Source organism: Caretta caretta, chromosome 6 (genome assembly GCF_965140235.1).
Source record: "Caretta caretta isolate rCarCar2 chromosome 6, rCarCar1.hap1, whole genome shotgun sequence".
NCBI classification, from domain to species: domain Eukaryota; kingdom Metazoa; phylum Chordata; order Testudines; family Cheloniidae; genus Caretta; species Caretta caretta.
Genome location: NC_134211.1, coordinates 32,464,268 through 32,491,789, shown reverse-complemented (window position 1 = coordinate 32,491,789; position 27,522 = coordinate 32,464,268). Strand labels below are relative to the sequence as shown.

Below are 27,522 nucleotides of genomic sequence, written 5' to 3'. Positions count from 1 at the left end.
GTGTTTTTGGTGGTTTTACTCATAGCAGAATATATATCTGTACTTATCAGGTGGCAAGCTTTTTTACTTGTGTGGGGTTTTTGTATTGATTATTTTACAAAAAACAAAAAAACAAAAAACATACTATAAGGATGATCCTCATTCGGTGTAACTGCAGTGGAGTTATAGTGATTTATGCTGGCTGAGGATCTGGCCCTACATTTCTATCTACCAAAGTACTATTGAAATAGAATGCCTAGAAGCCTTACTCTAGGGGGTATTCCAGTCATGTTGTTGTGTTTGAGCAAAAAACAAACTGAGTTCTTTGGAAGATTTTAAGAATTAGAGAAGTGAGAAATGGATATATAAAAAAGGAATCAACAACTGAATGTTAAGCCTGAGTTCATTATTCTAGATATCACCCTATAACTGAAGGACCATGACGATAAGCTGTAGTTCTAATAATATTTGTGTTCTCACACAAATTGAAATCCCTCATGTACTAGTCAAAAAGCTAACTTTTTTTTAACGCCTCTCTTAGGGCTTGTCTACGCTACCACGCAGGGTCGATCTAAGATACGCAACTTCAGATACGTGAATAACGTAGCTCAAGTCGACATACTTGGATCTATTTACCACAGTGTCTTCACTGCGGTAAGTCGACAGCTGATACTCCCCCTTCAACTCCGCTTGCGTTTCTCGTTCTGGTGGAGTATCGGAGTTGACGGGAGAGCACTCAGCAGTTGATTTATCACATCTATACTAGACTAGACGTAATAAATCGACCCCTGCCGGATCGATTGCTGCCCACCGATCCGGCGGGTTGTGTAGTCAAGCCCTTAGAAGCTTTAGTGTCGTCACCTCACACCCTCCTGTCATCTTGCTCTGCAGATTGTTGTGTGTTGGAAATGCTGTCAGCTCTGATGTATGTGGGCACTGTTTGCTTGGCCTTGTCAGCATCAACAATGGAGCATTTTAAGATTCGTGGTAGAAAAATGGCAAGACTGAAAAATAAATATTAAATCTATGGGCTGAGATTTTCAAAGCCACATAAGGGATTGGATGCCCAGTTCCCATTAATTTTAATGCCAGCTAGGTAGCAAGCTACATGGCTCTGAAAATCTAAGCCATAATGTTTTAATAATATCTTGCATTTATATTACCTCTCAGCCATGGAATGTAAAATGCATTAACCCTTTATATAACATAGGCAGGTTGTGTTTTACTGATATTACGTATGGGGAAACAGAGGATTAAGTGACTTGCCTACAGTCTCACAATGAGTCTGTGGCAAAGCCAGGAATACAGTTGAATCCTGACTCCCACTTCCATGCTCTGATCAATAGACTATGCTGCTTAATTTCACAGTTTAAACTGCACTGGCTTGGAAGTATGTGTACTGGATTTTTTCTTTGATAATGGGATGCATACTTGGGTTTTATTCCTTTGTGTCTACAGGCAGTCAGGTTCTTGTCTATTTTTCTGTTCATGGGCAGTCCCAGTTGAGAGGTCTGCTAATCTCATTGGATTTGACAGACAAAAATATTAGGGATACAGTTTTGAAACTGAAAAGTACCGTGCTTTAATAAACTGTGGTTCTCTAGTCCAACACAAGGATAAAATTCATTCCAGACGTTGTGTTCAAATGGAACAGATTATGAATGGAAGCATAGCTTTAGGATTGTATTTCAGCTTTAGTATGCAGTTTGGGATTGTGTTATTTCCAATGTATATAAGAATATATATTTTATAAGCAATCACTCCCCTATTCCCTAAAATTGTTCAAATATAAAATCTATCACACTGCAGATAGTTTACAGATGTTTGATGGTACAGAAGGAAATTTGACTGCTACCGCAAGACACATGTTACCATTTTGTCTATATTTTAGATACTGAAAAGCTGTATATTTGACTACCGGGAGATGTTGACCAGTAATTAGAACAGGAGTGGGGTGGGAGTCCTATCTCCTGACTTCCATTCTCAGTTCTGCCACTGTCTTGCTATATAACATTGGGCAAGTTATTTAAATATTCTTTGCCTTAGATTAGTCAACTATAAAATGGTGATAATTCTAATTGACTACCTCACAGGGGTGTTGTGTGGCTTCATTAATATTAGTTGGTAAAAGCACTATGCAATGTTTAGATGAAAGGTACCATATGCAGTAAATGTAAAGTATTATAATTTACATGTTCTATTGAACTAACTAAAGGGAATAACATATTTACCAAAGAAACAAACAAAAAATAAAATCAGATCTGTTTCAGCAGTATATATTTGGAAATGTGGGAGCCCTGTGCTGAAGTTTACAAGCTTTTCTAGCCACTACTTAGAGACTCAACAGCTGAGAAATATATGCTTAAAAGTAAAGAAGGAGCCAAAACCTGCTGTCAGTTAAACTTTTTGTGGTTTCACCCACTACTGAAAACCCTTAGCTTTTAAATCTCTCAGATGGCTCACACTATAACATTGACAAAGGAAAAGTATTAGATGCAAAACTTCACATAAAATAGAAAAGCTTACGCAGAAAGGTTTTATATGTGATTTTACAGCTGTTAGCCACAAACTTTAAACCGCTTTCGACTTTCTCATGCCTTATTTGGGAAGATGCTGTGTTCCTGTAAGTTTTGCAGAGCAATGATAAATTATGTTCTAAGCTCATACTTATCTCTCTCTGTTCCTACCATTTTTCCAGAGGTCAGTTTTCAAACACACAACTACCTGATTTCTTTTCTTTTCTTAGATTAATGTGACTCTTTGTTTTTATTATTTCTATGGGGCTGTCTCAAACTTCAGAGTGAAAGCAGAGATGTTAGAGGCCACTATTTCAAAAGTGGAGGCCTGAATTGTGCATGACCAAATGTGGGATTTGTAGGTGCAATTTAGGCAGCTGATTTTGAAAAATTGGCCTGCAGTATGCTCATATATTGGAACACATCTTCGACAGATGTAAATTGATGTGGCTCAGTCAAGCTCAATAGATCTATACCAATTTACATTAGCTGAGGGTCTGGCCCATTGTTGTGTATGAAAGGGGACCATGGAGGAAATTTTAGTTCGAGCTTGTGAAGGAATGTGGGTGTGGCAGCTAAATTTTGCCCAATTGAAGATTATACTGATAACCGGGCAAGAACTCAAAGGCTCCATTTAATTTGCATTAAATGGAGCACATTGTAGCTGTCCTTGTCTTTAATACAGAAGTTTGACTTCTAGAGCTTTCAGGACCCAACATGGGTCAAAGTGGATCATTGCATGCTGGTAGCTGTTGTTCAGTGAGCTGCACCTCTCCATTAAATATGAAAGGGCCTTGGGCTGAACTACAGAACTCTGTGGACTGCATTTGGCCCATAGCCTCATGTTGGCTACTCCTGGATTTGTAGGACACAGTGTGAGTTTGAAAAGCAGTCCTTTCACAAATTAAAGGGCTGATATTGTCTTTCTTAACTTCGTCGTTGCTTGAATGCAGGTTTCTTTCTGCCACCCTCTTCCTTCTTCTGCATGGTGAGATTGACTAGATATATTCAGGTGTTCTAGTCATTTCAATGAATGTCTATGGAGTATTGCTGCTGGGACACGTACATGTCCTGGCAGCTAATGTGAGGGTTAATTACATACTTTCTGAGGCCGAGATACAAATCTATGCTTTTAAGTGGCGAATGATCCTGCTGCATCTGCAGCACAATGCAAGACTTAATTGCTGTGCACAAGCTTTTTCTCAGCAATGATGGAGGGAGAAAAGTAGGCCAGCCACGTTTGGCTTGAAAGTAGACAACCACCTAAAATGACCTCATTCAGGGCAACAGCAAAGACATAGGAGGGTGGGGAATGGAGTCCTTCCAGAACTCAAAGTGGAGCCATTATTAATTAATGTTGTATACAGTACCTAGAGATACTATACTGATGGGTACTTTGGAACAGCCAAGTCAGATAGATTAGTTACTAGATCAAATGGTGAAGCTGGTTTTAGACACCATGAAGAATCTTTCCAACAAAGGTGATGCTAATAGTTGCTTGTTGAAATGCTATGGCCTGTGTTATGTGGGAGGTTAGACTAAAAGTGTACCATGGCCCCTTCTGGCCTTAAAAGCTATGAATCTTGAACACACAAATTCCTGTAAATACCTGTGGTCTTTATGGGATCCCTTCTGCTATCCAGTGGATAACACTGATTTTTGTCTGTTACTTAGTGCAAAAGCATATGGAGTGGCTTTTTGTATTTTTGTATATTGACTCTTGTCTCATAGGACATTGAACTATCCCCGATGAAATTCTATCAGATACCTTAACAATCTACCATAGATGCAGAAAGTGGGAAGATCTTTACCCCCGCAACCACAAATATAAACTGAAGCTTAGTGCCAGTTTTTACTAGAAATCCTTATAGGGCATCTGGAGTTCGATACAGCAATATTTGTTATCATTCCACTTGCTTGGCTGGTTTACATAGAATAATAGTGAGATTTCAAGAGCAAATTCCATGCTAGTGATGGACAATATCCACTGTCCTGGAGGATTAAAATCAACACCAGTCCCAATCAGATCCCTTTTTCCTTACTCCTAATGACTATAGCTGGACTTTCTCTTGGGCAGCAGGCAACAGAATTTCTTTGAACTCCATATCAACGGTGTGGTTTATATAATTTCATGAGATCATTTTCTATCACATAATTACACTGATTTTTGTGTTAGATGCCTTTACATTTTACTTTTATCATATACATTTTGTGAAATTATTATCATTTAATATTTGTATTACATTATCACCTAGAGGCCCCAATAAGGAATTGTGGTTCCATTGTACAAGTCATACATACAACAAAAAGTCTTGCCACAAAGTGTTTCTAATCTATCTCATGTCATTGCCATCTCTATTATCTGTGACTGTTGTCATCTATGTTAGGCAGAGGCAATATGGTCTAGTGGACAGGGTGCTGGGCTGGGACTCATGACCCTGGATTCTATTCCTGTCCTGTTGCTGACCTACCATGTGAACTGGGGCAGGTCATTCCACCAAGTAGTGTTTGTTTCCCCTTCTGCTTTTTGTATTGCTTTTCTATTTAGATTATAATTTTGGGGGGGCAGAGATTTACTATGTGTGTGTACAGTGCCTTGCACAATGGGAGTTTGATCTCAGCTGTGTCCTGAGGCAACACTTTAATGCAAATAATAAATAATTATTTATATCATAGCAAAAGTTTTGCTTTCCTGTTCCTGTTAGTTAAAGTCCTCTTGAAGAGTTTGGAGTTGGGGCACATGGCTGGGTACTGTATTGATGGATTTTTATGCTTGTGCATAATCCTTCACACATAAAACATTTGTTTAGATTTCTTTTGATTGTTGTATTGATGTTGCGGTGTGTATTTGCATAATATTGAGAAAAGCAAACCAATATACTAGATAACGTTGAGGGATTGCATGGGTCTTATATTTCAAGTTAAAACTCAGGAATTCATAAAGTCACATATGCTAATGATGGGTTTAACTTTCTCTATTGGAAGAAGTCATTCTACGTTACAGGTTGGTTTTAATCATGCACGTGTGACTTTTCTGGTCCACAAATATTAATGCTGATATTCGATGACAGCATTATTTCATGATAGTTTGAAATGCTAAGCAGTATGGGAAGACGGAATGAATGGTGCTAATTCATTAGCTGTTGCCACTATGTCATTTACAAGAGGAGTGGTTTAGCACTGCATACAAAATAGTTAGCTATTCCTGTAAAAGGCTCGAAATCAATGGTCTGCATGTTAGAAATGTAGGACTTGCAGTTTTTAATGCAAAATTAATTAATTTTATGTTTCAAGAAGTACTCTCAAATTACATGATTGATAATATTTATCCAAATTGGAAAAATGTTTTCTCCCATCTCCCGGGATTAAACTTTAATAAAAGGTCTACTAGGCTCTCAGCTGGTGTAAATCAGTGTAGCTCCACTGAAGCCAGCTGAGAATCTAGCCAAGCTATGAGTAAACATATCAAGTTGCTGGGAAAAAAAGGAAAAATTCTTTAAATTGTTTTAAAAGATTTTGGGAATGCTGAGCACAAGAATTGCTACGTGTCACAACAAGACCAGTGTTCTAACTGTGGCCAGTGACAGATGCTTCAGAGAAAGTCATAAACTCCCCCGTAATGCACTTAGCTGTAAACTGGAGGGGGGAAATTTTCTTCTTGATGATGATTTTATGCCTTGAATTAAGGGTGAAGGTCAACATCAGAGCAAAATTAAAGAGAGGAAACCACACAGAGCTGTAGTGTTGCACAATCATTTCACAGTCTAACCAAACTGATTTGATTCAGAATTCTCAAGTGTTAGGGGAGTAAGAGAAGCATTAGAATTTTGAAATAATACCAAATCAATGCAGCTAACATGAATGATGGCCACTAATGTAATGACATTTGGATAAGGTAGCTGAAAATAATATAATTAATCTTCTGTTTTTAAAAAAGAGAGAGCGATAAATAGGTTACAGCATGTTCTTTCTGTGTTTGGATGGGGAACACATTGCACCCAGAACTCATCAGGGTAAATTTCACTTTGGTTGTGGGGGTGAATGTAGGCGAGTGTAAATGTTTGGTAAGAATATGGATCTAGGCATCCAATTTTCTCCATGCAGTTCTCTGATGAAGAATACTGGTACCAGGCTGAGTTTTCTTCTCTTATTCTGTAATAGTAACAAAAGTGAGATACCACACATAACAGCTAAATTACACACATACCAGTTGGTCTTCACAGGGCCCACTGCCCCTTTGGCTTTTTACATGAATGCTGCACTAAATATTGTGGTTCAGAAGTCTGCATTGCACTGTGTTTCTCGTGGAACTTGCTCTGTAACTACTAGCAGATGATGAGGCATTTCCTGAGGTATAGTGAATGTGCACTTTTATCTTAGTGAGCAGCTGATTGTATGAATGCTTTAAAATAGCTGTTTCTTCTAATGTGTATGCAATGTGTGCCCCAAGGAGATACACAGTTTAGCACAGACTGTCTCTCTTTTCCCTCTGGGATATTTATAAATCAATAATTCTAAGAAACCTAGGGCAAAATTCTGTGCCTGGATTCTCACTGTGGATTATTTGAGGGGAAGTAGGAAACCAGGATTTAACCAGTCCACAGCATGGAAGCCACAACAATATAACCAATCTGCTGAGTGGATCAGAGAGCAGAAATTTGCCTGGATCTCTCAGGATGAGGTCACCAACCTGCAGCAAGCATCTAAAAGTAGGATTTTGCCCAGAGTCTGCTCTGTTTTACCAGTATAAATCCAAACTAATTCTACTGAGGTCAGCTGAATTACTCTGGATTTAGTTCAGTAGGACTGAGAAAAAAGTTTGTCCCATTACGTTTTAGTTTATGCTATTTCAGTGAGTACAAATTATGACACTGCTCAGTGGAATTTTGCAGAAAATGCTATTAATTGTTCTCACTTCATCTTTGCCGCACGCAAAAGGCCCACTTGCCTCTTTCAGTTTCAGCTGGAGACTTTGGTCCGTTCCCCCCTTTAGCTCAGACTCCTTTGGTAGAGCTCATAAGGGTAAAAGCGTAAGGAAATCTGTAGGAGGGAGAATTGAAAGCCGAGTATCAAAGCATGTGGGATGTTTTTGAAGTAACCTAGCTTTGAAAGTTTGTAATTCAGCTAAATTACAAGAATGAACAAATTTATGAACTAATCCTTAATATGTTCATTTTAAAACACGGAGCAGTGGTTAAATCTGTTTGTTATGGTTTCCCTTTTAAAGGTTTTGTAAATTCACATATTCAATCAAATTTTTTTATTGCTGAAATGGTTAGTTTACATGGTTATTTGTCCAAACTATGAATCTTCAGCTCAGTTGCTTTTTCCATCTTAACATATGAATGGGAAAGGTGGAAATTCACCAAAGGTACAGACAGTTTAAATTAATTTGAAAGCAAATTCCTTAGAAAAATACTAGATACTAAATTAAATTTATTTATAACAAATGCTGAGATTAATGAGAGTGTAACTTTATTGGTAGTTATCCAGAAAAAAGGATAGAAATATCTGGGACACCGGTTAATAATGAAGCCAGAGCATCTACCATGGCAGTCGTGCCATTGGGCAGCAGGAGAAACACATAAAAGGGGCTGACTGAAATAAAGAGAAGGAAAACTTGTGGGACTTACCCACACCGAGGACATGCATAGAGCAGCCTAGGATAGATAGTCATGGTGGAGCCTTGTTTGTGCCCTAAGCAATGTCTGATGGTGACTGGGGGATTCACATTTCGTTTTGCTTGTTAGTGAATCATGGAACACCATTTTTCTTATGCCATTCCCAGTACACCCAGCTATTTTGGCTGGGAAGCCCTGCTGTCTAAATATACTTTTTGTTTAATAAGAGAAAATGGTACAGTAGATTCTTCTGGAGTAGACTTGACTTGAAAGGCTCTGTTCATCTTTCTAGAGAGGAGAAGCGCAATTTTTGTTTGAATTCACAAAGAAAATAGAACATTGTAAGTAGCTCAAAAAGCTGTGATTGACCCACATTCAAGGGGAATATTAAAGGGATTTAGATTAGAAGGAAAGTGTGATGCAACCAAGTCTAAAAATACTGATGAAATTCCAGAGAGAACTGCACAGAACCTAGGAGCTTATTTTAGAAGCAGTCTGTAGAAACCGGTTTTGTGCATGTGCTTTGGAAGCTAGGCAGGTAGATCAGACAGGATTATCTGTCTGCTGTGCCCATAGGAAGTAAATGTGCTGGAGTTTCTACAGCTATGTATATGGCTAATTCTGAAAGACCTTATCTCACTTCCCTTACCCTCCCCCACCATGTTAGTGTGGGATCTTCTGCACCCAGCCCTGAGCAAGGACAAATGTTAGAATAGCTCTCATCATCCTGAGGCAGAGACTTGGGTTTCTGGGCCAATCTGAGCAAATCCTTTGGATTTTAACTTAATTCTTCATTCAGAGTCAACTTTTTAATTTTCATCCCCACTTCCTGGCTTCCTCTTATGCTTATAGAATTCACTGTTGCCATTGAGAACTGTTCTTCAAATGAGACTTTTCAAACTTATTTCCCAAATGTTGAATATTCTGAATCTATTGGGCAGAATTAACTACACAGGGTTCATGTTTTTGTTTGTATTTCCTTAATTTCCATCTGTTTTAGCCTGGCCTCCAATACAGTAGTATCTGAGCACCTCACAATCTTCAGTGAAGTTATTTTTACAACACCCTGTGAGATAGGACAGTGCTATTATCCTCATTGTACTGAAGGGGAACTGAGGCACAGAGACTAAGTGATTTGCCCCAGGTTTACACAGGAAGTCTGTGGTGAAGAGAACTGAACTCTGATCTCCTAAATTCCAGGCTAGCACCCTAATCACTGGACTATCCTTCCTCTAGTTTGCATCTTCCGTCTCCACTTTGAAAATTGTGGAGTTATGAAAAGTACATCATGATGTCATCATCATCTGAAGGTCCGTCCTGTGACCCGGTTAAGGGATATTCTGTTCATGAGATCTAAGCCTAAGAGAATCTGTCTTCCTTGACCTTTAGGGAATATGCAAAAAATGGACAGAAAAGGAGATGTTTACCAAATACTTTTTATTGGGGAAAAATGTTTAATGTTGTCATATTAATTTTTATTTTCAATGAAAAGTAATACTATTAGCCTTAACAAAAACACTCAATAGACTTCCTAATTTCAAATCAGTTAAATGTGAATGATTAATAGTAACACCAGATCTGTAAATATCATGTCTAGTAAAAAGTGCCCCCTACACTGGGATTAAAATACAAAGCACCATAAATTTACAATACCTAACAGGTGTCCTCTATTTCTTTTTGCTGCTGGTATGGTTTAATAACCTGTTGTTAGTTTGTCCTGAAGTCCAGATGGCCAAACTCTCATTGTTTTCAAGTGGAAGCTGGGTTGGGCCCTTTCATCCTTACTACTCCAGACAAAACTACATTGATTTTAGGAAAAAGGGAACTTCAGGATTCAGACCAATGGTATTAGCAATATGTTCCATGATAAAGTTCATGGAAAATAATGTACAGTCCCATTACTGGGAAATAGTTTATTTAGGCATCATGCATCTAGAAACTTTACAGCTGTGAGCCATAATTTGCTGATGTGGTAGGGGAAGCTGAAATCACAGGGTGGAGAAGTGTAATGGAATGTTTGTACAGTTAGGCCTGAGCTGATTGAGCTTTTGAGGTGACAAGTTTGTTTGGCTTTAAGTGGTTTTCTAAATCAAAATCTGATCCAGGAGACCTGAATTCAACGTTTCACTTGGAATGAAGTAGGGTGTGTTTATAGATAGGGCCCTATCAAATTCACAGTCAATTTCATGGTCAAAGGATTTTAAAAATAAAAAAGTCATGATTTCAGCTATTTAAATCTGAAAGTTCACAGTGTTGTAACTGTAGGGGTCCTGACCCAAAAGGGAATTGTGGGGGTGGGTGGGTTGCAAGGTTATTGTGGGGGTGGGACCCTCAGTATTGCCACCCTTACTTCTGTGCCGCTGCGGGTGGCAGCACTGTCTTCAGAGCTGGTTGGCCAGAGAGCAGCAGCAGCTGCTGGCTGGGAGCCCAGCTCTGAACACCAGCAACAGCAGCACAGAAGTACGGATGGCATGGTATGGTATCACCACCCTTACTTCTGCGCGGCTGCCTTCAGAGCTGGGCCCTCGGCCAGCAGCCACCACTCTTTGGCCACCCAGCTCTGAAGGCAGCAGCACAGAACAAAGGGTGGCATGGTATGAATTGCCATCCTTACTTCCACGCTGCTGCTGGCAGGGCGCTGCCTTCAGAGCTGGGTGGCTGGCCAGCAGTCGCTGCTCTCCAGCCACCCAGTTCTGAAGACAGTGCAGAAGTAAGGGTGGCAATACCATGACCCCCATACAATAACTTTGCAAACTCCCCACAATCCCCTTTTGGGTCAGGGTTCCCAGTTTGAGAAATGCTGGTGTCCCCTCTTCCTCCCTCCCCCCACCCCCCGTGAAATCTGTATAGTATAGGATAAAAGTACACAAAAGACCAGATTTCATGGGGGAGACTAGAATTCACTGTCCATGATGCGTTTTTCACAGCCATGAATTTGGTAGGGCCCTATTTATAGAAAAGATTTTTTTTTTCTAATTTGCCCCTCTCTTTCTGCTTAGACATGCAAGTTTCCTACGAGCCTGAATGGCATGGCTACAATAATAGTGGATATGGAGTTCTTCCACAGATAGGTAACTGATTTAAATCCTTATCAGTAGGATCTCTAATTTTATTGTCTAATAGCACACTGAATAATGGGGCTTTTGACTGAAGCAATGTACATTTCAAAGGAAAGATTTAGCTGTCAAATTAGATTTTCCTTCCACGAGAAAAAGAAATGCCTCTGTTAAAGCATGATGTGGTGCCTTGGGTTGGTGTGAAGTCAAAGCCTCCTTGTTGACAATATTTTTGGGGTGAGGGTAGGTGGGTTATAATTTATTTAAAGATGTTGTCTCAGTGTTTTCTGTATATTGGAGAAGGACACACCTTTCTAAAGTGTGGATCTCTGAAAAGAGATTGTAGTGTAGTAAATTACATTGTGGGATTGCCTATTGATTCTCATAGCAAATGCACTCATTTCATGACTCCAAAAAGGATTCTTCTAACTGCCTGAACACTCCACCCATTTGAGCAGGTGAATTATGCTGCAGGAAAATGTTTAAATACATTAGGCTTTTTTTGGAGGATGCCTATCCAAGTATTTACTTGCACTCACTCTGATTAGCTTATGTGCTCATATACTGAATGAATTACGTGCTTAGACCATGAAGTGTTTCCTCTGTACACACTGTGTTTATGGGGGGTAATCTTTTCAAAAGTGCTCAAGTGACTTAGATGCTTAAGACTTGTTGAAAGTCAATGGGAGTTAAGCTCTTAAGTGCCTAAAGACATTTCTGAAAACAGTATTAAGGCTTCTAAATGACTTAGGTGCTTTAAAAAAAATTTACCCAGTATGTCTATGAGTAGTAATATTCTTTATCATTATTCACAACTGGTATTTAGGGCTTGACTGTGATTCTCCATACATTGCCACCCAAGAGAGTAAAGGAGCATTTGCAGGGCTTATCCGGATTATGAGTCTGGGCACAGGGGGCTGGGGAGGAGCAGTGACTGTGTACCAGTACAAGTGTTTGTATAGGGGGGAGTAAGCAGAGCCATGGCTCCATTCTTCATTTCACACATCTCCCCCATATTCCAGGTAGTGAATCCGGCAAGGGCAGGGGAGTATACGGTGTCTGGTAATGATGCAACACAGGATGTTTCCTCCCCGCTACACTTAACAGGAGCTCTGGAGGAATTGTGACTTTCAGGGGGTGTGTCTGTTCCTTTTCAGAGCTGCTGTGGGATTTGCACAGCTACACGCCATCTTCACATGGGGCTGAGAGTAAACTCTCAATCTAGCTGTCAAATAGCAGCACTGTGCTCAGTGATTCACAAAACGTGGAACGAGCCCATCTCTGCCCTGAAGAAGTCTAACATATGGAAAGGACTTATTTATAAGTTAAAGTTTGTACACTACTTTGATATCATGAGTGTTAAATCTTATTAACCATAAGAATAAATTTGCAAAGTGCAATGGTCTCACTTCAGAAGTGTGCTGTCATAGCTAGTGTCCCCAAGAACACTTTATCAATGGCACTGTTCTGGCTCAGCTACGTCATCTATAGGATTTGTTCCTCCTTGCAGCTGTTTTTTAAAGGCTGAAAGGCTCTGTTTCAGTTTATAAATGAGTATTTCTCCAATGCTTGTATCTGTTGTCACTGTTCAGGTCCAAATAGTCATCTCTACATGAAAAATAAAGCTTTAAAAATAACCCTATACATTAAACCAATTGGAATGATCTTTTGAGCAGTGAGTCCAAAATGTCAGCCACATTTGAGCTGCTATTTGTAAAGTTTTGTAAGCTGTGTTTCCTGTGGAAATGCATAGCTTGGTGTTGACAGTGGGAATGGAGCAGAGAGAGATTTGGGATATCGTTACATAACAAAAGGTATTTCATTATTCTTTATGTCTTGGCTCTGATTTTCTCAGTAGAACTGGAAATGGCTGGAACTTGCTACTATTAAAGAGGACACCTGAAATTCTGGTGCTGCTGGTATCAGAAAGATATTTTACTTTTTTATTTTTTAAGAGAATTTCTGTCACTCCCCTGAGAATCAGACTATATTGACTTCTTACTAGGAAAACCCTTCAAATTATTGAGAAAACATAGCTGTCTGGAGCAGCAGAGATAATGCACTGAAAGTGTGTGCGGTAAAACTTTAAGCCTCAGATTTTTCTGAAATGATCCAGATTTATATCCACCCAGGTGTTTTCTTTCGTGTTTTACTCCATATACAGTCACTCTGGTGATACAGCTGAGCACCTCGCAGTGTTTTACATATCCTGTAGTTTTCTTCCCAAGATCAACAAAAAGATCTTTTGCATGATGCTTGCATGAAACTGGATACAGATAATCCTTGATTGATCTGTATGGATGTCCTTCCTGTGCTGAGTGCTTCCTTTACATGAAACAGCAAAGATTTACCCAAGGAGCACTGAGTAGGGAGATTTAAGATTGTCATAGATATTAAACACAAAAGACAGACATATTTCCAAAATAAAATTATGAGTCATCTATAGGAGATGTGACAGAGTCAGACCGGACAACTGTAAGAGAGCAGACAATGAACTCTAAGTGAGATGAAGGGTGAGCCAGGGAAATCGGGGGACCATCCTACCTTTGGGAATCTGGGGACTATCTAGCTTCCCTCATTCCCTCAGGGATTCAGAGACCTGTTCTAGAGCAGCACACACAAAGGACCTCCAAGGGGAATTTGAAAGTAGCACGGGATATAGAACACACTGGACCTGTCATGAAGGCACAGCCCATTCAGAGGTCACCCTAACCACAAACAGGGCAAGACTCCCTGCAACCTCACGGTCCCGGGACTGGGGGAGCCTTGATGAGGCCCTAGCAGAAGAGATGGGACGCTGGCCACTGCAACAGGGATTTTATTTCTTCTTCCTCTCCTGGGAGCAGCGAGGGCAGAGCGGAAGGCAGGTATATCAGCCTTAGAACAGTGAAAGCCCTTTTCCCCATGAGCTGAAAAGGGATTACCTCAGGTCAACTAGGAACACCTGAGTCCAATTAAGGATTGCCCCCTGTGATCTTTAAAAATCCCTTTTCTGGTGAAGTGGGGGGAGGAGATGTTGCAGACAAGTAGCAGCAGGCTAGTGGCCCCAGGGAGAAAAGACTTCTCCTGGTGGAAAGCTGCTCTCCTCCCTATAGGGGAAGCAACCATGCTAAGGGACTGTGTGGGGAAGGACTGACACCCAGAGGCCAGCATAACAAGGCAACTCCCCAGAGAAGGGACAGGAAAGAGGTATCCCTGTCCTTTGTTAGGAACTTGTTTCTTTTTGTTTGGCTGAAAAGTACTCCTGGGGCCTACCCTGAGGCCCACCTTGCAAATATTGAAGAAAAAAACCTGAGTTCGGAATAAAATCTCCCCAGAGTGGGACTGATTTATTCCAGGTCCCCACTGCCGGAGGCAGAAACATTGAGCCTGGCAAAGCAAAGGAGGTGCCTTGCCAGAGAGACTGGATCCTAGTCCCTTGACGATTTATGCTCATAATTCCAATTACTATTAAAGAACATTATCAGCATGAGTGCCCCTCAATCAACAGTTGATTAGCTCACCACAAGAGTATTACATTTTAAATATATCATTTCATTGATTAGTAAATTTGGTAACACAGAAGATCTTTGTTTAGTACTAGAAGAACTGAAGGAATGACAAAAGCTGAAACGGGTCAAAATTGATGTAGTTTTGAATGTCCTAAACAAGGCAAAACTAAAACACAATATTTTGTCTGTATAGCACATGGCACAATGCGACTCTGACCTAGTTGAAGCTTCTGTGTGCACTGTACTGCTTCCCGTAATAATAAGTAATTGCAAGCCAAGCTGTCACAGAAAGGTTAACTGAGGTGGGTTGAGTTTTGAGTGAACTTGTGCCAGTTTATGGTACTGATGGGAAACCCTGTGGAACTCGGTATGTCAGACCTGATACAAGACAAAACGGGGTGGCTTCAGTTCAGTTTTTCTTTCAGTTTTTGGATTTGTTAATTTATCAAACCAAGAAAAAAGTTTTGAATAAAACTGAAACTGCAGAGTTTTGGCATGCTATAAATCTCATAATATAATTATGTACCTTTTTGTGGCTTGTATTTTATAATATGACATGGACAATTTTATTACAAAAGCATTATGTACACTATGTACACTATAGAGAGCACTCTAGCAAATTCACTTGTTTATAGATTCCAAGGCTAAAAGAGACCACAGTGATCATCAAGTCTTACATCCAGTGTAACACAGGCCGTAGAACCTCCCCAAAATAATTCCTAGAGCATATCACTTAGAAAAACAGCCAATCTTGATTTTAAAATGGTCAGTGATGGAGAATCCACCACAACCCTTGGTATGAAGTCTTTGAAGTCTTTAAACCACGATTTGAGGACTTCAATAGCTCAGACATAGGTGAGAGGTTTTTTTGCAGCAGTGGTGGGTGAAATTCTGTGGCCTGTGTTGTGCAGGAGGTCAGACTAGATGATCATAATGGTCCCTTCTGAACTAAATATCTGTGAATCTATGAATCTATGTAGTTCCAATGGTTAATTACTCTCATGATTATTTTTTTACACCTTATGTCCAAGTCTGGAATTTGGCTAGCTTAATCTTCCAGCCATTGGATCATTTTATACCTTTCTCTGCTAGCTTGAAGAGGTTATTATTGAATATTTGTTCCCCATGTAGATATGTATACATTGCAATCAAATCACCCTTTAACCTTCTCTTTGTTGAGCTAAATAGATTGAGTTCTTTGAGTCTCTTACTCTAAGGCAGTGGTTCCCAAACTTGTTCCGCGCCTTGTGCAGGGAAAGCCCCTGGCAGGCCGGGCCGGTTTGTTTAGCGGCCGTGTCCGCGGGTTTGGCCGATCTCGGCTCCCAGTGGCCGCGGTTCGCTGCTCCAGGCCAATGGGAGCTGCTGGAAGCGGCGCGAGTGCTTCCAGCAGCTCCCATTGGCCTGGAGCAGCGAACCGCGGCCACTGGGAGCCGAGATCGGCCGAACCCGCGGACACGGCCGCTAAACAAACCGGCCCGGCCCGCCAGGGCCTTTCCCTGCACAACTGGCGAAACAAGTTTGGGAATCACTGCTCTAAGGTATGTTTTCTAATTGTTTAATTGTTTTTGTGGCTCTTTTCGGAACCCTCTCCAATTTATCAACGTCCTTCTTGAATTGTGGGCTCCAGAAGTGGGCACACTATTCCAGAAGGGGGTCACACCAGTGTCAAATATAGATCTAAAATAATTTCTGTAACTCCTTCTAGAGACTCCCATTTATGCATCCCAGGATCACATCAGCTCTTTTGGCTACAGTATCATATTGGCAGCTCATGTTCAGCTGATTATCCGCCATGACCCTTAAGTGTTTATCAGTCACTGCTTTCCAGGATAGAATACCCCATTGTGTATGCATGGCCTATATTTTTTGTTTCTAGATGTATTTATTTACATTTAGCCATATTAAAATGCACATTGTTTGCTTGCACCCAGTTTATCAAGCATGCCAGACCACTCTGACTCAGTGACCTGCCCTCTTCCCTATTTACCACTGCCCCAATTTTTTTTGTCCTCTGCAGACTTTATCAGTGATGATTTTCTGTTTTCTTCCAGGTCATTGATAAAAATGTTAAATAGTATAAGGCCAAGAACTGGTCCCTGCCAGACCCTGCTGGCTCGATGATGTTTACAATTACATTTTGAGACCTAGCCAATTTTAATCCATTCAATGTGCACCTTGTTAATTTTATATCATTCTAGTTTTTTAATCAAAATGTCAAGTCAAACACCTTACAGATGTCTAACCATATTACATCAATATTATTACCTTTATCCCTTGTTGAAGGACATTTTCTATATGAGATTTATTAATTAATAATTAGTACTTTAGATAGGGTGTGTGTACACACACACACACCTATACATATATGTATATACATAAACACTGTATGTCATTCATCTGTGTGTAAATTCCTCCCCCTCCTCCCGCTGACACATTTCAGCCAATGGTACTGTAGTATGCAATTGAATTGAAGAGAAGGACTGTTAAAGAGACAGAGGAAGAAAGAAGACTATGCGGGTGTGATATCATCTGTGATATCAACTCACCACTCTGCAGTGAGCCATGTTGTTCATAGAGCAGATGGAGAGGAGAAGAGAATATTTGTGTACGACTTTGAGGGTTTGGGTTTTTACGGCTTGATACTATATATCTGATAGCTCAGGGTCTGATTGTTGTTTGGGGCAGGGACAGTCTTTCTCATAAATGTTTGTACATTTCATAGCCCTGGCACAATGGGGCCTCCTGGGTTCTACTATAATGCAAATAAATAAAAAATAAATATTTTGATATTTATTTCCTATCAGTGACTTCCATGTCAGTCTTGCTCAGTTTACAAATCAGAACAAGGCTGGGGTAGCCACCACCTGCTCCAGTACAATCCAATTTAATAAAATCAGGCCCTGTTCTTTGTGTTTCATACACCAACCCCATTAAGGAAGTCTGGACTGTTGATGATGTGTAAAGGAGCAGAATAGAATCCAGTTTTGCTCTATAGCTATATGATCTCTGTAGCACTGAGAGTAGTAAAGTCTTGTTTTGTCAGCTAACATGTAGATGAGACTCATAAGACATATTAGCAGTAGATATATGCACTGCTAAAGATGCGGTTTAAACAGAGCTGCTTTCTGACCATAACCATGCTTTAAGAGAGCCAATAAAGATTATTTGTAGGGAACAGAACCAAATTAGATCTCCTCAACATTAAACCTAAATCTGTAAGAATGCAGAGAGAAGCATAAATGATGCTTTCACTGGGAGGAATGTGTGAAGCTAGCATTTGAAAGTCTGCTAGAGTGGGGATGTCCCACGAGATGGAGAAAGTTTGAGTCCAAATGTGTTGCTGGCTTGCTAACGTTTGGACTGGGAGTGCATACATGTTAGATGATAGTTTTTCACCCCAGTTTTGATTCAAAGAAGGTATTCCATATGGCTGTTATACTAAATTTACCCCAGTGCTTATGGAATGTTCTTTGCTTGGCAACAATCCACGCTTTCCTTTTAAGGGAAAAGGGACTGAAATTTTATCTGATCTGAGTGTTAATCTGACGTCCCTCAGGCTTACCCCATGGCCTTTCCTATGTTGCAAAAGCAGCACTGGATATGCTTTTTCAATGAGATCATTCTAAAATCAAATTCCTATTAAATTATATTTTACTCATGGCTTCGAATTGGATTAAACTAGGAACACTAGCTCTAAAATTTGGGGCTAGTGTATTGGAGACTGGCTTTCCAAGTGCTGCAGAAAAAAAGATTCTAACGTGTATATAAACACCTAAAAATGATGTTCGGGTTACATGTTCTAAAACTGTTAAATAGTAATGATATTCAGCATTACAACCAATCTGAAAACAATACAAGGGACCAGACGTTCTGCAGGGCTATTTCCTGATAGCGTCAATTGACTAGATAGGAAGTTATCCAGTATTCTTGATGATGCTTTTGAGGATTGCGTCCCCTATTGCCTCCATTGGCAGTGGAGCTGGTATAGCCATGCTGTGGGTGAGGAGAGGCAGGATCTTGAGGAGGTTGTACATCCTCATGCATGAAGTTAAGCTCTGTGAGGGCACTCAGTATGGCTGCATGCTGGAGGTAGGGGTTGGTCTGGTCTAGGGCAGTGCTGGGAGCAAGGCAGGAATATCTAATACTATGTGGGTCTGGATCCTTGTCCTCTTGCCTGCCCAGGAAGCAGGGGGGTGTTAATTCCCCAGACACTACTCCAGTACAGTGAGTCTGCTCCTGTTCAGCAGACTAGAAGCTCCCGTTAGCCAGATTCCCCAGTACCAGCAAAGGGCTTAGTTCTGGGGAGAGGATTTGTCCCTTAATCTCTGAAATTTGTAGCATAGAATCATAAGCCCTTTGGAGCAGGAACTTGTCTCCTTAGATGCCTCTAATGTGCTGTATGCACCAGTGGCACTATAGAAATCACGCATTAAGAATAGTAAGGGTGGAACAGACCTAGCAAATCATCTAGCCCATCTCCTAGTCAGTGCAGGACAAAAGGATATTTTGAAATTATTTGTATTTGTTGTTTATCTGACATTTGGAACCCAATAGGTATGATGATCAAATGAATGTGTCTCTCGCCAGGGGTTCAGCTCTCTTGCTCTGAGGAGCAAGGTTATAACAAACTGGCTCGGGTGTACGTGTGTCGAGTGGGCTTGTATTGCCTGGAATGTCAGAACTGCGTGAGTGTTTTTCTCTGGCTCACCCTCTGGTGGCTGGAGGCTTGAAAAGGGATTTATAATCCTTTAGACTGTTGGTAGCTTGCGGAGATTTTCCTTTTGTTCAAGTGGCAAAGATCAGTGCTTTGGGAGCTGAAGGTCCTGAGTTCTGTTGGTCACTTATCGGTGGTCTACCATATAACTGTCAGGGCTGTATGGATTGTTACAAAGTGATACTTGACCATGCATGCCCCTTGAAATCTATCAGCTGGTGTGTGGTAAGGAGACAGGGAAGCTTATTAAAACCATAGTTTTATGGTTGTTGGCTAGCAGGTGTTATCAGTGACTATGGCACTATCTCTTTAGCAAGAGACTCAGTGCCCCAATATTTTAGCTTGTTAAAATCTCCCAGGAGAAGGGTTAAATAGGAAAATCAGCAATTTCTTCTCTAGTAAATCTTACTGGTATTTTTAAAACTACATTTGCAAAGGGCGACTCTTGAAATTCCTGACGTTTCTTCTAATGGCTTTTCAGTGTTGATTCACACTTTCCCTTTTTGTTCTGGTATAGATGAGTGAAATTCCAGCAAGTCTGACTTAGTGAAAACTGAATTAGTGTTGATGTTTGAAGAGAAATGTAATTTGATCTTCTGTCTCCAGTGGTTGAATCAGGAGCAAAAATAATTGTTCTAAGAGCCTGGTAAAGTTGCCAGAAGAGAGTGGCACTTTTTTGCCAGATAGTTACCACAGAAGTGCTAGACATTCTTTTTGTGTGTGTGTGAGAGAGAGAGAGAGAGAGAATGTAACTAAATGCTTTCTGTCTCATTGATGCTTGCCGAGACTGGTTGAATCCTGCTACAGCTACTAAAATGCAAGGATTGGATGGGAGTAAATTACATAGAACTCAAGCAAACACTGCTGAGTCTCATTCTTACCCCTCCACATTGCTAAATGAGTGGCATTAGTCGATCCACCAGAATAAGCTGGGAGACGCCAGGGGTAAAGCTAACCAAAAGGGGACAGAAAGGTCTGTCATACAGGAATAGAAGCCAGCTTGTTCCCTGTGGAATTCTTAGTGCACTGAAAGAGAAGATGTTGTCTGCCAACTACTAAGGCCAGCTGTACTGGTTAATGATTCCTTCTCTTAACTGAAATCATTGTGCAGTATTATAGCTCTGCCCTGTGGGAGCTGCTGGTGCAATAAATCTTGATTTTTTCCATATTAGAAAACCATGTTCTTTGGGGATTTAAAAATGACATTTTTTTCTTTTGCTGTTGCTATAGCTCCTAAAATTCTTAACAAAGGGGCTACGAGGAGCTTGCTGCATTTAGCTGACATTATTATGACTCTTGTGTCGTTGCCAACATTTACTTTTTTCTTTCCAGAGACAATTCTCCAAACAAACAGGAGCAATCTGGGAACTGCTAGACTCCTCTATGGAAGGGCTATGCATGCATTCTGGGGAACTTTAGCCTTCTTCAGTATGAATTAGGGTCTCAAAAGATTTGGAGTTTGGATGAGCAACTGTCTGGAGTCTGCATACCTATCCACATTTATGGAGTCCCGCCCCCCCACCTGCGACTCCAAAAATCCTCCTCATAAAAAGAAAAGGAGTACTTGTGGCACCTTAGAGACTGACCAATTTATTTATACAGCAGATTTATTTTAAATAAATTGGTTAGTCTCTAAGGTGCCACAAGTACTCCTTTTCTTTTTGCAGATACAGACTAACACCACTGCTACTCTGAAACCTCCTCATAAAGGCTCTCCCTATCTAGAGGGTCTTGGGAGGGAGGCACCCTCTGCTGTATTCAGGAGAGTATGGCAGGTCCGTTCCTCTTAAGGGATCTTCAAGAGTATGACATAAAGATTATAAGGCTTTTCCTGTAGGATATAAACAACACAGAGCAACTCCCCTTTCTCCTGAGGAGAGATGGGCTTTCCTCTCTTCTGCTGAGGGACAAATGGGGCTACCCCCAAATGGAACTCATTTTTCTCTCCTTTCCTGGAGATTCTTCACTTTCCCCATTTCTCTTCCTATTGAAATTATTCACGTCTCTTCTCAGTATTTCCCCCATTTGTGTCCCATCCCTTTGTTCCCCCTACAGCTCAACTCCACTTCTACCATCAGTCTGTCTGCCTCCCTGATCCAGTCCTTCCATCTTTCTACCTCCCTGCCTTCCCCACCTCCTCCCAGTCCTTGCTCCATTTGTCTGTCCCTCCTTCTCCCCAGTTCTTCCTGCCATCTCTCTGCCTCCCTCCTGCAGCATGGCAATGAGGGGAGCTGATTCGCTCACTGTGTTTGCCAAGGCTGGCACCCCTACTGCTATCCAGTCTCTCTTGTCTGTTTGGTCCACTGTCTGAAGACTGAGGTGGGGCTGAGCTGGGCAAGGAAGGGAGCGGAGGCCATCATGGGCCTCCTGGTTCTGATCCCCAACATCCCCTAATGGCAGGAAGCCAGTTTCATTAAAAAAAAAGTTATTTGTGTTTTTCGTAGAGCTCAGCCAGCTGTGCAGGATGTTAGCAGGGACCGCAGGGTCGGCTGCATCAAAGCTGCACAGCTGGTAGGTCCTCTGTGCTCTTGCCACTCATCTGCCACTCATCTAAGCAAGCTAGACCTGTGGGTTAGGCCCAAGGGAGTGCTGAAGAGGGAATGGCTAGCATGTTTCTTGTTTTTTTATTAATAATGGATTTATTCATTCATTGTTCTTGTGAGGTCAACAAAGAAATCTATCCAGGTTCTCATACAGCCCCCATCCTAACTGAGTGCCTCACATACACTAATGGATTTATCCTCACAATGCCACACTGAGATGAGGGAGCATTATTCGCTCCAATTTACAAAGGCACAGAAAAATTAAGACAAAGATTTTCAAAGATAGGTGGCTGAAGTTAGGCTTGACTTCAAGAGCAACTGCTGGGTGCACAGCACTTTTGAAAAACAGGCCACGTGCTCAGATGGGCTAGGGAGCATAACGTCTGGCACTACATTTTGAAAATCTAGACCTAAGTGACTTACCCAAGGTCAACACAGAAAATATGTGGCAGAGCTAGACCTGAATCCAGATCTCTTAAGTCACACTCCTTAACTGCTAAAGCATCCTTCCCCTCAGAGGGGGAGTGATTAAAAGAGTGGGAAAGCATTGCGTGCATAGGAGTGGTGCACAGGGAAGAATGTACAGAGGCAATTGTGGGTGAGGGGGGCAAATGGGGTGTTGAGCTTGTCATCTGATTATTTATTATTTGCTGAGTGCAGAGTGTGCTCAGGGTTGTGTAAGACAAAGGGAAACAAGGGCCTGAAAAAAGAGCATGATGGTGAACTAAGCTCTTAACAGTCTGAAATATGGGAGTTGGTATCACTGGAGATAGAAAGTGATTTGTGTCTTTTCTAGCTCTGTATATATGAAGTGAAGCTGCCGAGGGATCTCAAGCCATCGGGCATTGGCTTACATGCCCCCTTTGTTGCCATAGACATAGGTCAAAGGGCATCCGAGAACTCCATGGAAAAAACTCTGGCTCTTGAGCCACTCTGACTAGCCAGGCGTGTTACATAGGGTTTTCTTTCCCCGTCATTCCTGAGCATCACTTTCCTCCTTCCTTGACTTTCCTCGTAACTGTACAGCAGGATGATCCACGCTTCCTCTGAAGCAGAGGGAGCAGAGTCCCCCTGTGGATTGGCCGACATAGGGCTCCTGCATGGTGATATGGGTTTTGTGTTTATCCTCATGATTGAAAGCATTGCCAGAAAGCTCTTGCCAGTGGTTTGGATTGAGAGGATCCTGAGCTGCTGCTTCAAGGAAGTGTGACTGTGGATCCCACTGTTGGTGTACTTGTGCTTCAGGCGCACAAGGCCGGATTTTGTTGACTAGAATGTTGGCCTGGGCTGTGTGTGCACCCTGTGCCATTTCATGCTCCCATATGAGGGTATAAAGGTCTGAGCAGTTGCAGCCCTCTCTCCGTTCCCTTTTCCCGCCTGTGGCACTTAGACAGTCTTGCCAAGTGTCTAATCTGCTGTTTTTCTCTGACCTTCAAACTCATCTTCTTCACTGGTTTTATGAAGAAAACATGTCTTCACTCTCCTGATCTTCAATAATTCCTTAATTTGGAGGGTCCTTAACACCCTCCAATCCATACACACACACAGAGAAAGAAGGAGCCCCCCAGTACAGCGAGGTGAGGCACCTCGCGCTAATCATCATGGTGGATTCTAAACCTGACCTGCAATGGATGTATCCCCTTGGACAATGGGCATAGATGACACCATTCTTGTCTTGGGAGATACTCATCCCTGATAGGTGTTTTTGGTGCATAAGTCCTCCTTCTCCTTGAGGATTCCCAAGTCGAAGGATGTGCAGCTAAAACTTCACCCTAAAGAGAGGAGAGGAGACATCACTCCTCTAAGGACAGGGTGTTCAAGACCTCAGCTAAGGGAATGATGCTAGATAAGCCAGCACTGGCAACAACAAAGACACCAGAGCCAGCTACTGTGCCATTTACAGGACTTCCTCATGGAATCATCAAGATCCCCTCCAGAGAAATCATCAGTACCGAGATCGAGACATTACCCTATGCCACTGCTGTTCACTGAGCATTGCTGGATTATACCTTCTTCCAGCGTTGAACAAGGATCCCTCTCCTCTACCTTCTGAGAGTGACCCAAGAGCCACTACCAGAGAACCCCCTTGCAAGGCTCCACTACAAAAGAGACATGAATGGCACTTGGCTGACCAGTTACAACTGGGCCAGAACCCATATACCATGCACCCTAACCATATTGGCCTTACTGGGGACTGTCATCGCAGCTATCCTGCAGACACCCCTTCAGTAGGTCCAGTAAGAAAAGGAGATGGATATCTCTGGCTCTGGCTCCCCAGTGGGATCTCTGTCCAGACCACCACCTCCAGAGTCCAATGGCGGCACCCAAGAGATAGGAGCTGTGGAAGATTCAACCAAAAGAATCATCCTTGTCACTTGATGAGGTAGTCACACCAGCTCCTACCCCAGTGGCTGATTGTTTTACAGTGTTTCAGGATCTCCTGCCTTGTCCCAGAGAGACCCCTGGGGCTTGTGTGCACAAATCATTAGTTTGTGGCAAGCCAGGTTGTGAATCTACCCCACAGACTAACCATCTGTGTGGATCCGGATATCGTGCATTAACTGTTCGTTTGCTTTGATCTAGCCCTCTTTGAACTGTTAATGCACACCAGCAGGGTCCACACAGATAGTGCATGGCAGGCTAGTGTAGGATAGAGTCGCACCCCAGCTTGCCGTGAACAAACTGTTCATATAGACAAGCCCAAGATATCAAAATGACAATCGTACAAGACAAATCCCATAAACTCTTTGACATTTTGAACACATCAGCCCCAGCCAGAATTGCTTATCAGGCTCCCTGACACAGTGCACAATACTGTCAGCCCCTGGAGCCCTGTCTCTAGCCAGGACTCCAGGGGCTGGCAGGCTCCCTGCTGTAGACCCGAGCAGCCCCAAGAGACTCCAGCTCCACCTGCTGCCACTGAGCCAGTGGAGCCTGTCAGTCTCCAGAGTCCTGACTCCAGCTCAGGCTCTGGCAGGCTCCCTTCTGTGGTACAGGGAGGTGCACGCCCCAGAGCCCTGGAAGGCTTCCTGAAACACCGTGGACTCTGAAACGTTAGCTGTCTGGCAGGCACATCTACGCTCCAGCTGGGGGTGTAATTTCCAGCTCGGATGGACATACATGCTTTAGCTTTGATTGAGGTAGCATGCCAAAAATAGAAGGGCAGCCACGGCAATGTGGGCCATGAGATGGGCCAGCTGCCTGGGTAAGTACCTAGGGTCCTGGGCAGAATGATACTCAGGCGGCTGGCCTGTCCTGTCCTGCTAACCGTGCACCCCAGCGGTGCTGGAGCTGGAAACGACATCTCCAGCTAGAGTGCAGATGTCCCTGGGTTTTAGAGAGAGTTTTGGCAAATCAGTGAAACATTTCACTACAACAAAGCAACATTTTCGAACAAAATTTTTGTGTTTTGTCAGAACACTTCTGAACAGGTCTATAGGCAACATCCTCCCCGCTGCAGAAATACACCAGGATGAGGGGTCTGGCAGAAGGCAATGTGGAGAAAGGCACTGCCATTTGTAAAATGCTATACCTTGGACTTAGAGGCTAGGTTAGATGCCAGGTTCAGGAGAGCAGGACTCTAATCACTGTCTGAGAGATGCAGCTGACGCTCATTCCCTGAGAGGATGCTGTTTGCCAGTCACCTACCGGGGGATCCACACTGATTATACCATCTTGAAGAATCACAGTTACTATGGGGTAGGAAATCATTTCTTTTCTCTTGCTCGCAGGGTCGCATGTTCACAGCCCATTGCTCCAGCTATGATGTGGAGTGATCTTTGATTGCTGAATTGAACCCTGGATGTTTTTGGAGAAGTTACTGTATCTGGGGACTAAATGTAATTCCCTCTCCTTGTTTGCCCAGTCCTGGGTCTTGAACAAAAATGCAATATGAATTATACACTGAAGGCTTCAGCTCGGCTTCATCTGCCATGACACCATTTTTATCAGATTTTCTGAAAGGAAATGAAAGCGACAAATTAACCCGTGGTGTAATACTCTGATATTGGTGGAGATACACCAGAAATGAGTTTGGCCCATAGCTTTCAAAGTAAGTGGTGTTCCTCTTACTCCCTGTCTGAAGCTGCTTAGATTTTAAATTCTTCAGGGCAGGCACCAACATTTTGTTCTGTGTCTGTACAGCACCTAGGACGATGTGTCCCGGTCTGTGACTGCAGTTCCTAGCTAGTATCACAGTAAAAATAATAAATAATAATAGTTAAATCACAGATTAAATGTTGAAAAAAAGCAAGCTTTCTAGAAGCTGAAGTAATTTACTATATCTTCCCTTTGTTTTTGTTTCCCCCTTCTGTTCTTTTCCTTTTATCAGACACTTTTTCTCCTATAAACAGACATCTCATATTGTACGGCGTAGAGGGCCAACCTGTCTGGGCTATACGTGGCCTGCACAACAGTGCTGCTCCTTAGCATGGTGTCCTAACCAAGTTTTCTGACCGCTCTGGCAATACAAATCTGCGTTACAACACATCCACTGCTAATTGTGGCAAAGAAATGGGTCCTGGAACAATTAGCTCTTGGATTAATTTTCTATACATTTTCACCCATTTGAAATCCTTGTTTGTTCTTTTTCTAAAAACTTCCTTCTCCTCTTTCTTCAACACATACAGGCACGTAATGATGAGCATGGTATAAACGGACTGAAAGATGACATGTTTCTTTACCGACTCAGGCTCCCACTCCCCTAGGCTTTACCTTCATTGTTCTCTCTCTCGCTCACCTCCCCGCACTGCAACTGCCTCTTTCTCCACCATCACCTTTCTCCCCCCTGCTCTGTGGCCCCCTGCCTGTCCTCTCTCCTCCCACACTTCCACCTCCTTGGTCTTCCCTCCTCTGCTCTGGGTCATTTCCCCTTTCTGCTGGTCGCTGCACTGGGGAGGGGAGTCAGGAGAGAAGAGCAGTATCCGCCTGTCACTCCATTCCTGCCACCACCTACATGGGAAGAGGAGGAAGTGTTGCTCCTGCATTAGTAGCAATGACATCAGTGTGTGTGGAGGGGGGATGGGGGTGGTAGTACTGTAGTGTGGTGCTCAGGGCTGCCGGTCAGGTGGTGGTTCTCTCCTCTCTGCATCCAGGAAGGTTTCTGCGGCATAAGCCTTTATCCCCCCAGACATCCCAGTGCTAGCCTTTACTTCCTTTGATCTTCTGTGGTGGGGCTATTGTTAGCATTGTCACAGTGGGTGAACCTCACAACAGAATTGTTTTTGGCATTTTGAGCAATGGATGCAAAGTGCCTTGTTGTCTCTCACTCAATTTATTCAAGGGTACTGCTAATTTAACCCTGAAACTGCTTGTTCAGATATTAGCTATAAAGTCTGGGTTAAATTCCCCACTAAAACTCAGCATTCTGTTCAGTTTAATTCAGTCAGTTACAGTAGCTGCTCCTTATTCCATCAGATGCCTTTGCTTTTATCCAGGCCTTCTTTATGGGAGACAGGTTATTTTCTGTTTTAGGAACAGGTCCATGTGACTGTAGTGTGCCAGAGCTGAGATGGGAAAACCTGTGGATTAATACTTATGCCAAGCCTTGACCACCCTCGGTTAGATACACCATACTTGCTAGTAAAATGCTAAAATCCCTCAA

At 42.2% G+C, this 27,522-nt stretch overlaps 1 protein-coding gene across 7 annotated transcripts in view; it reads left to right on the top strand.

Annotated features, from left to right (window-relative positions):
* DENND2B (DENN domain containing 2B) overlaps nucleotides 1–27,522 on the top strand; it is a 286,057-nt gene that overhangs the window by 87,698 nt on the left and 170,837 nt on the right. The window contains exon 2 of one of the 7 annotated variants that reach the window (XM_048854350.2): nucleotides 11,116–11,187. The exons of the other annotated variants lie outside the window; for them this stretch is intronic. The gene's annotated coding sequence lies outside the window, so the exon portion shown is untranslated. The remainder of the gene's footprint in view (nucleotides 1–11,115; nucleotides 11,188–27,522) is intronic. 7 annotated transcript variants of the gene reach the window in all.